The following is a 15,698-nucleotide window of genomic DNA, read 5'->3' on the forward strand; positions in this document are numbered from 1 at the left end:
CACACAGTCCACATGTGAGCTTCTGCAGCATCTGCCTCAGCCCACTCTGGACACTCTCACCCTGAGGGACAACTGGCTTGTGACCTGTTTGTGTGCTTATGAATAAAGCTGCTATAGACATTTTTGTATAAGTTTTTGCATGAACATAAATTCTCATTTTTCTTTGGTAAATTTCCAGGATCATAATGACTAGGTCTTATGGTAGTTTCATGTTTAATTTTTAAAAGAAACAATTTTACAGAGTGGCTAGTATTTACACCGGCAAAGTATGAGCGATCCAGTTGCTCCTCCTCCTTGCCACCACCTGGTTTTGTCACTATTTTTTTTCCTTCATCTGTGCTGGTAGGTATATAGCAATCTGTCATAATGAGCTCCATGTGCATTTCCCTAGTGGCTCACGGTGTCAAACATCTTTTCGCATGTTAATTTTGCCATCTCTATATTCTCTTTAGTGAAATGTCTGTCTTTTGCCCATTTTTTTCTTTTTCACTTTAATAGTTGTAGGTGTTGTTGTTATTATTGTTTCAGTAGTGAGGATTGAATCTAGGGTCGCTCTATCACTGAGCTACACCCCCAACCTTTTTTTTTTGAGACAGAAATATCTCACTAAATTGCTGAGGCTGGCCGGAATTGCAATCCTCCTGCCTCAGTTTCTTAAATTGCTGGGATTACAGGTTTGCACCACAGTGTCCGTAATGAATTTTCTTTATACAGTCTGTATATCTTTGGTCAGATATCTAGTTTGAAAATATTTTCTCTTAATCGAAGAGACTTGTTTTCTTAGAAGGATCTTTTGCAAATGGAATGTCTTTAGTTCTGGTAAAGTCCAGATTATTTTTTTTTTCCTTTTACAGATCAAAATTTTGGAAAAAAATTAACAACTCTTGGGCTGGGGCTGTAGCTCAGTGGCAGAGTGCTTGCCTAGCATGCGTGAGGCACCGGGTTCAATCCTCAGCACCACATAAAAATAAACAAATAAAATAAAGGCATTCTGTCCATCTACAACAACAAAAAGTATTTAAAAATTTTTTTTAAATGTAACAATTCTTGCTGAAGCCTAGACCTTAGAGATTTCAATTTTTTTCCTTAGAAGTTTTATAACTCTACAATTTACATTGATGTTCATAATCCATTTTGAAGTTTTTATTTGTTTTTGAGACAAGGTCTTGCTAAGTTGCTTAGGGACTTGCTAAATTGCTGAGGCTGGCTTTGAACTTGTGATCCTCCTCTCTCAGCCTCCCAAGCCGCTGGAATTACAGGCATGTGCTACCACATCCAGCTTTATAGACATTTTTTATCAATTTGAGGAATGTCTCCTTTAATTCTATTTTCATAAAAGATATTTTTTTATCATAAATTTTTGTACAGAATTTTGTCAAATGGTTTTTCTGCGCTGCTCAACATGCTCATTTTTCTTATTTAGACCACTAATAGGTTGGATTACATTAAATTATTGATTGATTTTCAAATATTGAACCAGTCTTACATTCCCAGAACTAGCCCTATTTGTTCATGGTATATAATTCTTTTTATAAATTGTATGATTCTGTTTGTCAACATTCGGTTATGAATTTCTTGCATCTATATTCATGATGAATGTTGATCTCCAGTTTCCTTTCCCTTCCTCCCTTCCTTCCTCCCCTCCTTTGATCCCTGCCCCTCCCTACTTCTTTTTACCATTTTTATCTGGTTTGGGTGTGAGGGTTAGGCTGGCTTCCTAGAATGACTTGGGAAGTTTCCTTGCTCTCTTATTTCCTTTAAGAGAGTTTGTAAAATTGGACTTAGCTCTCTTTTGACTGTTTGATAAAATTCTCCAGTGAAATCTGGGTTAGCGAGTTCTTTTTCAGAAAATTAATTATAAAATCAGTTTCCTAATAGTTTTAGGTGGCTTTTCAAATTATCTAGTTCAACTGTGTGAGTTGTGATAGTTTTTGGTTTTAAAGGAATCAGTCCATTTCAGCTACATTATCAAACTTAGGTTAAGTGGAATTGTGCCTTTGGATGCCTGCAGGGCTCATCATGTTATCCTCTGTTTCACTCCAGCATCGACATTATAATGTCTAAAATCTATAATCTGAGAGATATATGTGATTATTTGTTTTGTCAATATTGCTAGATCTTATCAAACAGTAAATTCTCCATTGATATATACATTGTTTTTTGATTTTAATTTCATTGATTTCTCCTCTGTATTATAATAAGCTTTAGGTTTATTTTGTTCTTCTTTTTCTAGATTCTCAAGGGAGAGTTGGGTTATCAATTTGAGACTTTCCCTCTTTGCTGATGTATGCATTTAGTGCTATAAATTTTCCTCTGGCAACTGCTTTAACTATGTTCCACAGATTTTGATATGTTCTGTTTTCATTTTCATTCATTTAATTTCATTTTTAAAATTTGCCTTGAGACTTCCTCTTTGACCTATAGTTTACTTAGCATGTGCTGCTTAGTTTCCAAGTGCTTTGGAGATTTTTTGTTCTTTCTGTTGTTGATTTGTGGTCTGGCTACTGGGCAACTCGTCTGTAATTTCCTCTGAGTCCATAGGACCAGTCCCCAGCTCCTCTGCCATCTGCATGACCTCTGCCCCTCCCCCAGTAACTTGATTCAGAGAATTGCCTCTTAGCCTTCCTTTGCCCACATCCTAGTCTCCAAGGGACCCTTCTTCCAGTTCCTACTTCTGTCTAACCACAGTCAGCTCCCATCTGTACAGTGTGAGTCAATACGTGGCCCATGTTTGTACAAGAAAAACAAAACTCAGACTCAGTATAAACACTATTATAGTATATAATATAGTTATATTATAGCATAACACAGTATAATACCATTATAGTATATAATAGAGTATAACACTATTAAAGTATATAATATAGTATAACACTAGTATAGTATATAATATAGTTACATTACAGTATAACTCTCTTAAAGGAAATAGGAGAGTAAGGAAGAACAAATGTAATGAGCAGAAACAGAAAAATGGAACCCCCAGGCAAGTGGCCAGTCTGGGGACTTAGATAAGGAAAGGTGAGCCTAGGCTTCAGAATTCCAGCAACAGGGAGCACAGGACATTGTGGTCTAAGCAGCTTAAGCTGGGGACAATGGAAGGAGTCAGACGTTCTGGTGTCCTTGGCAGCTAGCACTAGAACTGGTCCTAGAAAGACACACTCAGCCCTGTCTACCGAAGACCTCTGTGGGGCTTTCCTAGAAAACCAACACCAAGCAGAGGTTGGAGCCTCCTCCCAGTCACTGGGTTATTTCTTATCATACTCAATAACTTGGATAGAATAACTTCAAAGAGGTCTTATTTTAAGAAACAGCACGGGCTGGGATGGTGGCACAGTGGCACTTGCCTAGCATGCGAGAGGCATTGGGTTTGATTCTCAGCACTGCATATAAATGAATGAATAAAGGCCATCAACAACTAAAAAAAAAAAAAAAATCCAGCAACTCCCTCCCCTGGCCTATCCTCATTATCTGCCTTGCTAGAAAATAATCTTTTCCTCTTTGAGCTGGTGTCCTGTTATCACCCGCCCCCACACATACACACAAACACAACACACCACCATTCTGTCCCCAGCTCTGCCAGCTCCACTTCAAGCTGTCCTGCTGTCTTCCCTTCTGTTCTGTGAGCAGGTAGATCTCAGAATCTTCACACTATAATTTGTTGCAACAATATGGGTCACAGTGGCTCCTGATCTAAGGCAATGCTTTTCTGGTAGGTTCCCAGTAAGCCTTGCTTTGCACTTTTCTTTCTTTCTCATGTTTTTTATGGTAATATTTTTAAAAAAAGTGTCTATAGCTCATCCTTTCTTGCTAAATTATCTCTGAATGAGGTAATCATTTTCCTATTCATTTTAATTTTTTTTTGTATTTGTAGATGGACAGCATACCTTTATTTTTTTTTAATTTATTTTATGTGGTGCTGAGATCAAACCCAGTGCCTCACACATACTAGGCAAGTGCTCTGCCACTGAGCTACAGCCCCAGCCCATTCCCAAATCATTTTTTCCCAAAATCATTCTTTTAGCAGGAAGTTCATTTGGAGGAAGATGGAGCACTGTGATCCAGGTTCTCATGAATTATCATTAGAAAGCCAAGATTTTTTTTTTTTTTTGCAAGGGATTTTTCTCCATCTTAAAAAATGCAATGCAGCAGCTAATATGAAAGAACATATAAATTGTATATGTAAGGCAGAATCCATCCCGGGTAGCTAGTGCTCAGCTCCAGAAACAGAACCCCATGATTATTTCTGCAGATCCCCCTAGACCCTCAACCAGTCACATCCCTGGCAACCACTATCTGGAATTTTACCTTTCTATATCAATTACCTTTCTTTGTAGTGTGTTTACAGTTCTTTGTGTTTGCAAATCACACATTGGATGGTTCTGCACATCTTATTATGTGTATTGCCCTTCTGGACCTCCACCCCTTGTTATCGACTTTCTTGTGCATTGAAGCATGGAGTCATTGTTTGCATTTTAAAAAAATATTTTTCAGTTCTAAATGGATTATTTATTTATTTATTTATTTATATAGGGTGCCAAGGATTGAACCCAGGCAAGCACTCTACCACTGAGCCACAACCCCAGCCCCCGGTTTGCATATCTTTACTGCTATGAAGTATTCTACTGCAGTAGTTCTACCATATTTTATTTCACCATTCTTCTGTTAACATACATATGGAATGTTTTTGCTGCTTTAATCAAGATTTGCCCATTTTCAAGGACACATATGCAAAGTATTACTTGGTCATGGAATTGTATGTTCTCCTTCCTTGGATAAGGCCAAACAGTTTTCTAAAGTGGTCTTATCAATTTGCACACTCAGTGAAAAATGAGTTCCTACTAATGCTACTTCCTCGCAAATATTTTGGATTTTTGCATGATATTAACATGATATTTAGTTTTCACTAAACAACAGGTTATTGTCGGGCTGTATTCAAGAATAAGCCACACCTTCCTCCTCCACCAAAATTATTGTTTTTAGTCATAGCAATTTTCTACCATCCACTATCACTCTTTACATATTATTTGTAGTTGTTTCCCCTCCCTCTTACAATGCAAGTTCCAGGAGGGAAGCTTCTCATGTGGAGGCTTCCATTCATTCGCCTTTTGGAGAGTTTTGAGAAGGCGACTGATTTCAAAGGTTCTGCTTGTTACTGGATCACCTGGCACCTGCCCCTCCTGGCACACTAATGACCATAGGCAGCAGGCCACAAGGACTTGGGGGTCTCTATGGAAATTGTCTACATTAAAATAGCTCCCAGAGATCACTCTGGGCTCTGACTCTGAAGACTACAGGGTCTTGCAGAGGAGACCAAGATGGATCTTCTAGTCCCAGGAAGTGGTCTGAATCTTGTATACAAAGACAAAGACATATTGAGGAAAACAAAGATCAGTATGTTTTAAGAATGTAGATACTAAATCCTCAACAAAATGATAGTGAATTAAATCTAGCAGCATATGAAAATGTTCAGACACCAAAGCCATGTGGGATTTATCCCAGGAGTTCAAGATGCATCAAGATGTGAAAAATTAATTAATCTAACACATCACATCAATAGGAAAAAGATAAAAGCACATGATTTTCTCAACAGACACAGAAAAATCACTTAATAAGATAAAGGACACCTTCATCATAACAGTAGCCAACACATTTGGACCAAAAGGGACATTTCCCTTCCTGGTAAAGGGCATTTGTGAAAAGCCCACAACTAACATCATATTTAATTGTGAAATACTGAACATCTTCCCCTGAAGAATGGGAACAAGAGAAGAATGTTTGCAATAAACCATGTCTATTCAATACTGTATTGGAAGGTCTAGCCAGGAAATTAGGCAAGAAAAAGGAACAAGAAGAATTCAGATTAGAAAGAAAGAAATAAGACTACCTTTATAAAAATGAAAAAAAAAATCTACCAAAAACAAGATTTCAGTAAGGTTGTAGGATATAAAATCGATATACAAAAATGAATTGTATTTCTGAGCATTAGCAATGAAAGACAAAAGTTAAAACTAAGGAAAACAATTGTTTCTAACAGAATCACAGAGAATAATATATGTAGGAATAATTTTTTAAAAAATCAGTATCAAACTTATGCTCTGAATATTAAAAAGTGTTGAAATAAATTAAAGAAATTCTAAATAAATGGGAAAACATTCCATGTTCACGGATCAGAAGCCCTAATAGTGTAAATATGCCCATATTCATGTGATGGCTAATTTTGTGCAACTTAGAGGATATTTTTAGGTGAGATTAATATGTAAATCAATGAACTTTGAGTAAAGCAGATTGCCCTCCATAATTGGGAATGACTGGGTGGTCCTCTTCTAATCAGCTGAAGGCCTGAGTAGAATAAACTCCCTGAGCAAAAGGGAGTTCTGTGGCAGACTGTCTTCAAACGTCATCTGCACTCTCAGTTCTAGCTCTCCAGCATGCTCATTTTCTGGCTATAACTGCAACATACGACCTCTTGGATCTCCATTAGCAGACTTTCAGACTGGATTTTTTGGAAGGTCAACTTTCTTAGGTCTTGAACGTGGCAGCTCATGCTGCAGATTTTGGACTTGCTTGTTCCATATTCATGCAAGCCAATTCCTTATGATAAACATCTCTATATATGTACATCTTATTGATCCTGCTTCTCTAGAGAATCTTGACTACTTCATCTCCCCAGTTGAGTTATGTGTTCAATATAATACCTATCAAATCTCCAGCTGACTTCTTCGCAGAAACTGATAAGCTGATCCTGAAATTCGCATGGAAATTTGAGGGATCCAAAATAGTTCAAACAATCTTGGGAAAAGGCAAGATGCAGAGGACTCACCCTTCTTGATTTCAAAACTTAATAAACCAGCACTAATCAAAACAGTGCAACACTGGCATTAGGATAGCTGTACTGATCAGCGAAGCAGACTTAAAAGCACAGAAATAAGCCTTATATTGTTAGATAAAATTATACTTTGACCACTAGAATCACTTTCCAAGAAAGCTGCCAAAACAACTCAATGGGGGAAGGATAGTCTTTTCAACAAATGGTGCTGGGTAGCCACAGACAAAATAATAATGTTGGACCCCCCCCCGCCCCATCCTACATCATTATACAAAAACTAATTCAAAATGAACCAAAGGGCTGAGATTTGGCTCCGTGGTAGAGAGCTTGCCTGGCATGCTTGAGGCCCTAGGATTAATCACCAATACTAAAAAAAATAAAAAATAAAAAAATCAAGACTTAAATGTAGGAACTAGACTCTAAAACTCTTTGAGGAAAACATAGGAGTAAATTTTTGGAATTTTGTATTAGGCAATGATTTCTTAGATCAGATACCAAAAGTAAAAACGAGGGACTGGTGTTGTGGCTCGGTGGTAGAACACTTGCCTAGCATGTGTGAGGCACTGGGTTCTATCCTCAGCACCACATAAAAATAAATAAATAAAGCAAAGGTACTGTGTCCAGCTACAAAAAAAAAAAAAAAGTAAAAATAGATTGGACTTCATCAAAATTAAAAGCTTTTGACTTCAAACGACACCACGAACAAAGTAAAAAGATACCCTACAGGATGGAGAAAATATTTGAAAATTATATATATGATAAGAGACTTATATCTAGAGTACATTAAAAAAAATCACTCTTCTGGGGACTCACTGATAGAGCTCTTGTCTAGCATGTATAATTCCAAGTACCAAAGAACAAATATGAAAACAAGAAAGAAAAAGTAAAACACCAACTTTTAGAACTCAACAACAGCAAAAACAAACAAAAATCAAATTAGTGGAAAAAATAAGCAAGGATTTGCATGGACATTTCTCTAAAGATGATATATAGGCCAAGGAACACATGACAATATGCTCAACACCATTATTCATTAGGGAAAGGTAAATCAAAATCACAAGATACCACTTTTTTTTTAACCCAAGAGATTGACTGTAATAAAAAATAGAAAATAACAAATGATTAAGACCAAATGTTTTCTCTGATATGCAGATGCTAATTCACAATAAGTGGGGGGTGTGGCGCTAAGGAAGAATAGAGTTACTTAGATTAGGCAGAGGGGAGTGAAGGGAGGGGTGGGGATTTGGGAATAGGAAGGATAGTATGATGAAGCAGACATTATTACCTTATGCACATATATGACTGCAGAACCAATGTGATTCTACAACATATACAAATCAGAAAAATGAGAAATTATACCCCCAAAAAATAAAAAAATAAATTATACCCCATTTATACATGATATATCAAAGTGCATAAATGCATTCTACTGTCATGTATAACTACTTAAAACAAATTACAAATTTTTAAAAAAGAAAATAACAAATATAATGAAAATAGAGGAAAAATGGAATCCTTATATATTGCCGATGGGAATGTAAAACAGTGTAGGCACTTTGGAAAACACTTTGGCATTTTCTCAAAATGTTAAACATAGAATTCCACTCTGACCCAGAAATACACACTGTGACCTAGATATCTACTCAAGAGAAATGAAAAACATGTCTACACCAAACTACCCAAATGTTCATAGCACCTTTTTCATAAGAAAAAGTGGAAAGAGTCCAACTCCCCATCAACTGATGAATGGATAAATTGTGGTTATGTATACCATGGAATATTTTATAGAAATAAAGAAATGAAATTCTTATACATGATGCAACAAGAACACGTTTTGAAAACCTATTAACTGAAAAAGCTAGGCACAAACCTGTTGTATGATTCCATTTATAAGTGTGTGTTAGTTAGCTTTTTGTGGCTGTGACAAATACCTGAGAAAAACAACTTAAAGGAGGAAAGATTTATTTGGGATTATGGTTTCAGAGGTTTCAGTCCATGGCTGCTTGGTCCCATCACTATGGGCCTGTGGTAAGGCAGACTACCAATGTGGGAAGCATATGGCAGAAGGGAGATATTCACCTTATGGGCATCAGAGTGGAGATAGTGAGCTCAATGGGCAAGAGTCAAAGTATAGTCTCCAAGGGACGTTCCCAAGTACCTATCGCCCTTCAACTAGGTCCTACTTCCCACAGCCTTCATCACCTCCCAATGGTCCATTCAAATTATGAAAATCAATGAATTAATCCACTAACAAGGATTAATCCACTAAAAAGGTTAAAGCCCTCATAACTCAATCATTTCCTAAAAGGCCCATCACTGTACTTTGTTGCTGTGGGAATCCTCCAGATCCAAACCATAATAATAAATATTATCAAAATTGGCAAATCTATAGGTACAAAATCGATTAGCCATTATGTTGTGGTAAACAGGTTGTGGTAAATGGAAAGTGGTTGCTAATGGGTACAGAGTTTTCCCTTGGGGTGATGAAAATGGTCTAAAATTAGATTGTGATGAAAATTGCACAATCAATGCTGTTATTATACTAACAACCAGTGCACGTTTTCTTTCAGTACTGGGAACTGAACACAAGAGTGCTATACAACTGAGCTACATCCTTAGTCTTTTACTTTAAATTTTTTAAATTTCAAGACAGGGTCTCACTGAGTTGCCTAAGCTGACCTTGACCCTCCTTCCTCTGCTCCTGAATAGCTCAGATTATAGGTATGCACCACTGCAATCAGCTCCAGTGTACATTTTAAATGAGTGAATTTATGGTATGTCAATCATATCTCAATATAGCTGGTTTTTAAAAGAAGAAAAAAAAAACTCAAGCAGTCTGTGGTCAAGACTTCTGGGCAACTACCACCCAATCTTCCTTCAACCCTACTTCTTTTCTCCCTTCCTCTCTTCTTTTTCATCCAGGCTTCACAGGTTTCTCTCTTTGATTGGCAGCTGGTGACCAGCTGGTGGACCACTTAGATGGTCGGGCGGGCCACAAAATTCAGCCAATCAGAATCATCCAGCGAGTGGTCCCTTGAAGTAGAATCAGTTAAACTGACAAAGATCCCATCAGATGGTCCAGTATTTCAACGACTCAGAAGATATTGGCCATGTTGGGACACTCAAGACTAAACTGACTTGTCCAGGTCATTGAGTCGGAGGGGAGGTCAGTTGGTGGAATAGTAAAAGTCAGGAAGATGGCCAGTGGTCAGCAGGGTCAGGCCATCCAAGGACAAAGTGTGAGCCAGCCTGGGTCCTAGAGAAGGACAAACATGGCTGCTGGTAGAGGAGCTTCTATGGATAAGAAAGTCACCTTCTGTCTGGTAAGAAGGGATGCCCCATGGTGGGGTCAGGCATGAGACCCCTACCAGGTCAGGTCATGTCCCAGGGATGGACATCTTCTGTGTAACCTGCCTCCTACAGAGCAGCTGGGGACAGGCTGAGGATGGGGAGGAGGTGGTACAGTCGCTCTCAGGATCAGGGCAGATCCTGGACTTGAGGATTCAGGAGGAGACAGGCAGGCCCTCTGTCTCCAGAGAATGAGGGTAGCATCTACTATGGCTGACGTCAGAGCTCATGGTCTAAACCTTGACTTGGGTTTTACCAGATTCCTTCCAGCAGCACAGATGCCATGGGAACCATGGTCTGGAGGGGAGGGACGCCTGGTCCTGAGCTCAGGTTCAGTCTTGAGAGTGCACTACACAGAGATGCAAGCAGACAGACAGAAGGTGCACAGGCACAAACTAGTGTCGACACCCTCCGTCCCTCCCTCCCTCCTCTTTGCAGCAAGAAACATTGAGTGGCAGATAGGGCCTCAGACAGCATTTCCAGGAGGAGGGACCCACAGGGACAGTGAGCTCCCTGTGGGCACCACTGGCCCAACAGAAGGAGCCCCTGGGAGCCAGGCAATGAGGCTGAGGAGGACAGTGTGAGAACCAGTCTAGAATTCCCTCAGAGAAGGACCAGGCCCCCAGGAACAAACATAGGGCCAGGCGTGAGGTGACACATGCCTGCAACCCCAGCTATACAGGAGCCTGAGGCAGGAGGATGACAAGTTCAAGTCCAGCCTGGGGAACTTAGTGAGACCCTGACTCAAAATAAATTTTTAGGGTTGGGGTTGTGGCTCAGTGGTAGAGTGCTTGCCTCGTACCTGTGAGGCACTGGGTTCCATCCTCAGCACCACATAAAGATAGATAAAATAAAAAATATTTAAAAAAATTTTTTTAAAAAGGCTGGGGGCATAGCTCAGTGGTAGAGGGCTTCCCTAGAATATGTGAGGACCTGGCTTCACTCCCCAGAACTTCAAAATTAAAAACAAACAAACAAAAAAATAGCACATATGGGGAAAACAGATCCAAATGGGGGAAGAAAGGGGACCCCACTTGAAAATGGGGCTCACAACCTACCACCATCAGAGCACTGAGGCCATATTAATTGGAAAGCCTGCCCAGCACTGAGAATAGGGTGCACATCATTCACCCTAACAGCACAATCCCTTGAGTCTGTGCTTCCCAAGGGCTGACATCTTGCTCGTCTTTTCCTCTAGCAATCAGCCACAGCTGCCGGCACTGCCAATGCTCACAGTCTCCTGCCTCAGGGACTGCCGCCGTGAGCAAAGCCACTGGAGGGACTGGGGACGAGGACCAGGACACTGTCACCTGCACCAAGGCCTCTGGATGAGCACAGAAAGGACAGAGGTCCAAACCACAGATGCTGAAGGAGGACGGTGGCCACAGGGGAAAGGAGGCGCAACCACCAGGTGTACCTGGGCTGAGGGACTCAGGGGAGGTGGCAAGGACCAGAGGACACCTCGCTCCCCCATGGTCCAGGCAGGAAAGCCACTTCTGCTTTAGGGGCTAAGTGTCCCATAGAAATCACCTTATTTGGGCTCTCCAGGCTGCAGAGGCTGCACGGCTCCCCACCCAGCCCAGCTGGGCTGCAGCCATCCAGTTCAGGTGCAGGAATATGGTCATTTGCTTTTCTTCCCCTTGGGAACCAGACTAAGGGGAACAAAGTGATACTGATTACCTGTTGGTGATCATATGCGTTCCTGTAATTCTCAAACGTTTGGAAATTGCACTTCTCAGAAGAAGGCAGAGTAATTACAAACATTAGACTCCTGCTGGACCTCACGATGACCCTACCCCACCTGGAGCTGGGCCCTGCTGCAAGCATCATGTGGTCAGATTCAAGAGGGACTGTCAGGAGCAGCATTCTGGAGACTACACCTCATGTGACTCCTGCCCAGACCCTGGCCCTGACCACTGTGGCTGGGAGGGGAGGAGACACAGGCTGGCTATGGGCCTGCGCTCCTGTCCACCTTGACCTTCTCTAGACTCCAGTTTGGAACCCAACAGGATGAACACAGAGGAACCCTGAGAGCACCAACACAGAGAACGTGCGCCACAGAAACCTGGGGCCTTTGACTCTCTCCCTTCTCCAGCCCCTGGATGCTCCATGCTGTCTGGGTGCTGTGGGTCCTGAAGGAGGGGCCTGGCGCTCTCCAGGCTGGGCCGACTCCTCCTGGAACAGGGCCCACAGCTCTCAATGAATCTCTCTGTGCTTTTGTTCTCTTCAAAATGGTGACGAGAACCCACACTACTGACGTGTTGGGGTTTCCAGTGAGTTTCTTGTGCAGAGACCCGGGGCAGCACTGGCCATCAGCAAGGGCTGTGGCCATTCTTGTGTAGGTCACCACTGAGCAAGGAGCACCTCAGAGCCTGGCAGTCCCTGGCCACCCCTGCCTCTGGCTTGAGGCTCAGGGGAGGGAAAGGCCACGTGCTTTCTTCAACAGCCACCAGCTGGGCACATTTCAGTTCTCTCCAGAGTCTAAAATCAGAGTCCTTTTGATGTGGCCAGTGGCCCCAGTGCCCAGAGAGAATAGCTTGGTGAAGTTATTGGTGTGGCGTTTTGGTTTTGTCTTCATAGAAAACCAAAGGGCTTAAACATTTACATTTGCCCTGAAGTTGTAAGCAAGTTCTGACCCCCTGAAGATGAGACAGACCCACCTTGACAGTCAAGTTCAAGTCTAAGCCCCCCTCCCCCACCCCACTGCAGGGGAAAGTCATTGCGTGTGTGAGGGTGTTTGGAGCAGTCAGGTCCCCCAACCAATTCCTGTGCTGGGCCTGATGGGTCAATTTGGATTTGAGGACCTCTCTCTGGAAGCATTTCGTGACCAGATCGTCCTGGAGATGGTATCATAGACTTTGGTCTTCTAAATATTTCTTTTGCTGATGACTGATTTTTATCTCATTTCTTCTTTCTACAATTCCCGTTGTCTTCTTGGGCTCAGTGGCAGGATGTAATTGAAGAGTTACAGTCTGCCCAGGTCTCACCCCACTGTCTCTCTGTGCTCAGATCCCTTTCTGCTCATTCTCAGGGCCTGGCATCCAGGACTTTTTTTCCCTTTTGGGTGACTTCCTGTGCAGTAGCCAGCTGCTGCTCTGACTGGACCTCAGTGAGACGTTGCACCCCTCCCCTCCCTGGGTGAAACACACCTGGACATGTGCCTTGATCTACTGCTGTTGTCCCAGAAGCCTTCTCTGCCTTCTTCCTGTTCCAGCCTAACTCTCCCTCCATTCTACCCACTGCTTTTCATATGGGGAAGGAAACGTCCCAACCTTCCCAACCTCTAGAGGTAAAAATATCAGAACCCCAAGAGGGTGGTCCTCTCAGGGTCGCACAGAGTTGGTAGTGTAACCCATGAAACTGGTTCTTCAGAATATGACTGCTTGCCAGAGGTGTCCCGTCTGTTCAAGAGTCTCGGTAAATTGGGGTGAACAAGGACCAAAGAGGGGCGGTCTGGTCCTGCCCACCCATACACATGGCCTGAGGTTTCCATGGTGATGGTAAATGAGCCTCACCTGCTGCCTCTGATCACTACTGCATGTCCCCTCTCTTCCTGTCCTGTGCTAAATGCCTGGTCGCAATAGACTCTAGGGGAAATGGAGCCCTGCAATGAGGGGCCAGTCACGCAGGGACTGGGGGCTCTGACACTCTTGAGTTCATGGGCTTCAAACCGTGGGAGCTGGGCAGCAATGCCTGGGGTAGAGGCAGTGAATGGTGATTAGGGTCCAAGTTTATATATGGAAGAAAGAAATATAGCCATGGTTTGGAGAATCCTAAGGTTCATGTGGCAGATTTGGGGCCAGCTGGAGGGAAGATGGGTGCTAGAAGTTTGTCTGAGAACAGGGAAGATACATGGATAAATAGGGTGTCTCCTGGACGGACACTGGAGGTGCTTGAAGAGAGGCCCAAACTCTGTTGCAGGGACAGTGCTGAGGGGATTCAATCAGGGGATAGGAGTAGGAAAAGGCACTTTAAAAACATCTGGTTTCAAAATCCAAGTTACACATTTGTGTGTCTTTAAGAGGCAAATAACTGTACAAAGCTCCCAAAGAGCAATGTCCTCTTTTCCCCCTTTGCTCTCAGGCAAGAGTAATGTTTTGTTCTAAAACAAAAACAAAAAGAACAAAAGAACGTCATCTCATGTGTTGCCCCTGATAGTTATCACTTGTGTCTCTGTGTTTGCCTCTTGATTTTGGAGGTGAGTGCTTTGCTAACTTTGGGGAATTTGAAAATACTTGGTTTTACTTTCCATTGGCCTTGTGGTAGCCTTTTTCCCCCTCTTTTTGTTGGTGGAGAATTTTTTGCCAGTTCTTTGTTTTTTCTTTTCCTGTCGTCCTTTTTCTGGTTGTATTTTTGATGAACTAAAATCTCCCACCAGGACCTGCCAAGCTGGTGACCAAGCCTTTAACACATGGGATTTGGAAGGACATTCTAGATCCAAACCATAACAGTATGTAACTGTAGTGAGTATCAGTGAAGAACAGTGTAGCCCATTTCTCGTCCCAAGAAGCAAAGCACCACCACTACTATTGTGGGGCTCTGTGTTTACCTACATACCAGTATTGTGTAGGCCACAAGCATCTCTCTCCTTCACACTCAAATAAACGTTATATTGAAATTTATGCTTATTGGTCCCTTTTCTTTATACTTTGTTTATACTTTCTTGCCCACCCAGTATACATGGCCTGAGGTTTCCACAGTGATGGCAAATAAGCCTCACCATGTTGTTCTAATTAGTTATACCTGACAGCAGAATGCTTTATATATATAATGTTAGATCATATTCAGAGAACTATTTTTGCATGTCCTTGAACATTACCTATAAAGGATTTAGGCTGTTTGCTTAATAATGATGCATAACAAACCTTCCCAAGAGTCAATGGGCTACTACCATAAACATTATTCCATGGCTATGCGACTGAGGATGGGCAGGGCTCAGACAGACTTGCATCCAGGACACAGGCTTCATTTAAATCTGTTCAACATGCCTCTAATCTCTGGATGGATGATTTCCAGAGTCATGTTTTTTTGTTGTTGTTGTTGTTGTTTTTTGGTGGTGCTGGGGATTGAACCCAGGACCTTGTGCATGCGAGGCAAGCACTCTACCAACTGAGCTATATCCCCAGCAAGAGTCATGGTCTTTGAAGGTCAAAAGGCAGAAGGTAAGACAAACATGCAAGTTCATTTTTAGTGTGCATTTGTGTCATTCCTTGAATCGAATTGACCAAAGCAAATCATATGACCCAGCCACTTAAATAATGTCACAATTACATTGTGCATTGTTCCATATTGCACATGTAGCTTATTCCTTTTCACTGATGATTAGTATTTTATTGTAAGAACCACACTATAATTTTTTTTCTCAATCTTTTTTTTTCTTGGTACCAGGGATTGAACCCAAAGGCACTTAACTACTGAGCTACATCCCCAGCTGTTTTTCTTTTATTTTGAGACAGGATCTCTAAGTTGCTGAGGCTGGCCTTGAACTTGTGATCCTCCTGCCTCAGCCTCTTGCCTCAGCAGC

General features: G+C 41.7%; 1 non-coding gene across 1 annotated transcript; it reads right to left on the reverse strand.

Moving 5' to 3' along the window:
- Positions 1-15,225: 15,225 nt before the first annotated feature.
- On the reverse strand, positions 15,226-15,298 carry Trnaa-cgc (transfer RNA alanine (anticodon CGC)). Its single transcript has one exon. It is a non-coding gene; the product is annotated as a tRNA-Ala (tRNA).
- Positions 15,299-15,698: the final 400 nt, after the last annotated feature.

This window comes from Marmota monax, unplaced genomic scaffold, assembly GCF_021218885.2.
Source record: "Marmota monax isolate L192 unplaced genomic scaffold, Marmota_monax_Labrador192_F-V1.1 WCK01_AAM20220418_F8-fsc00014, whole genome shotgun sequence".
Classification (NCBI taxonomy): Eukaryota; Metazoa; Chordata; class Mammalia; order Rodentia; family Sciuridae; genus Marmota; species Marmota monax.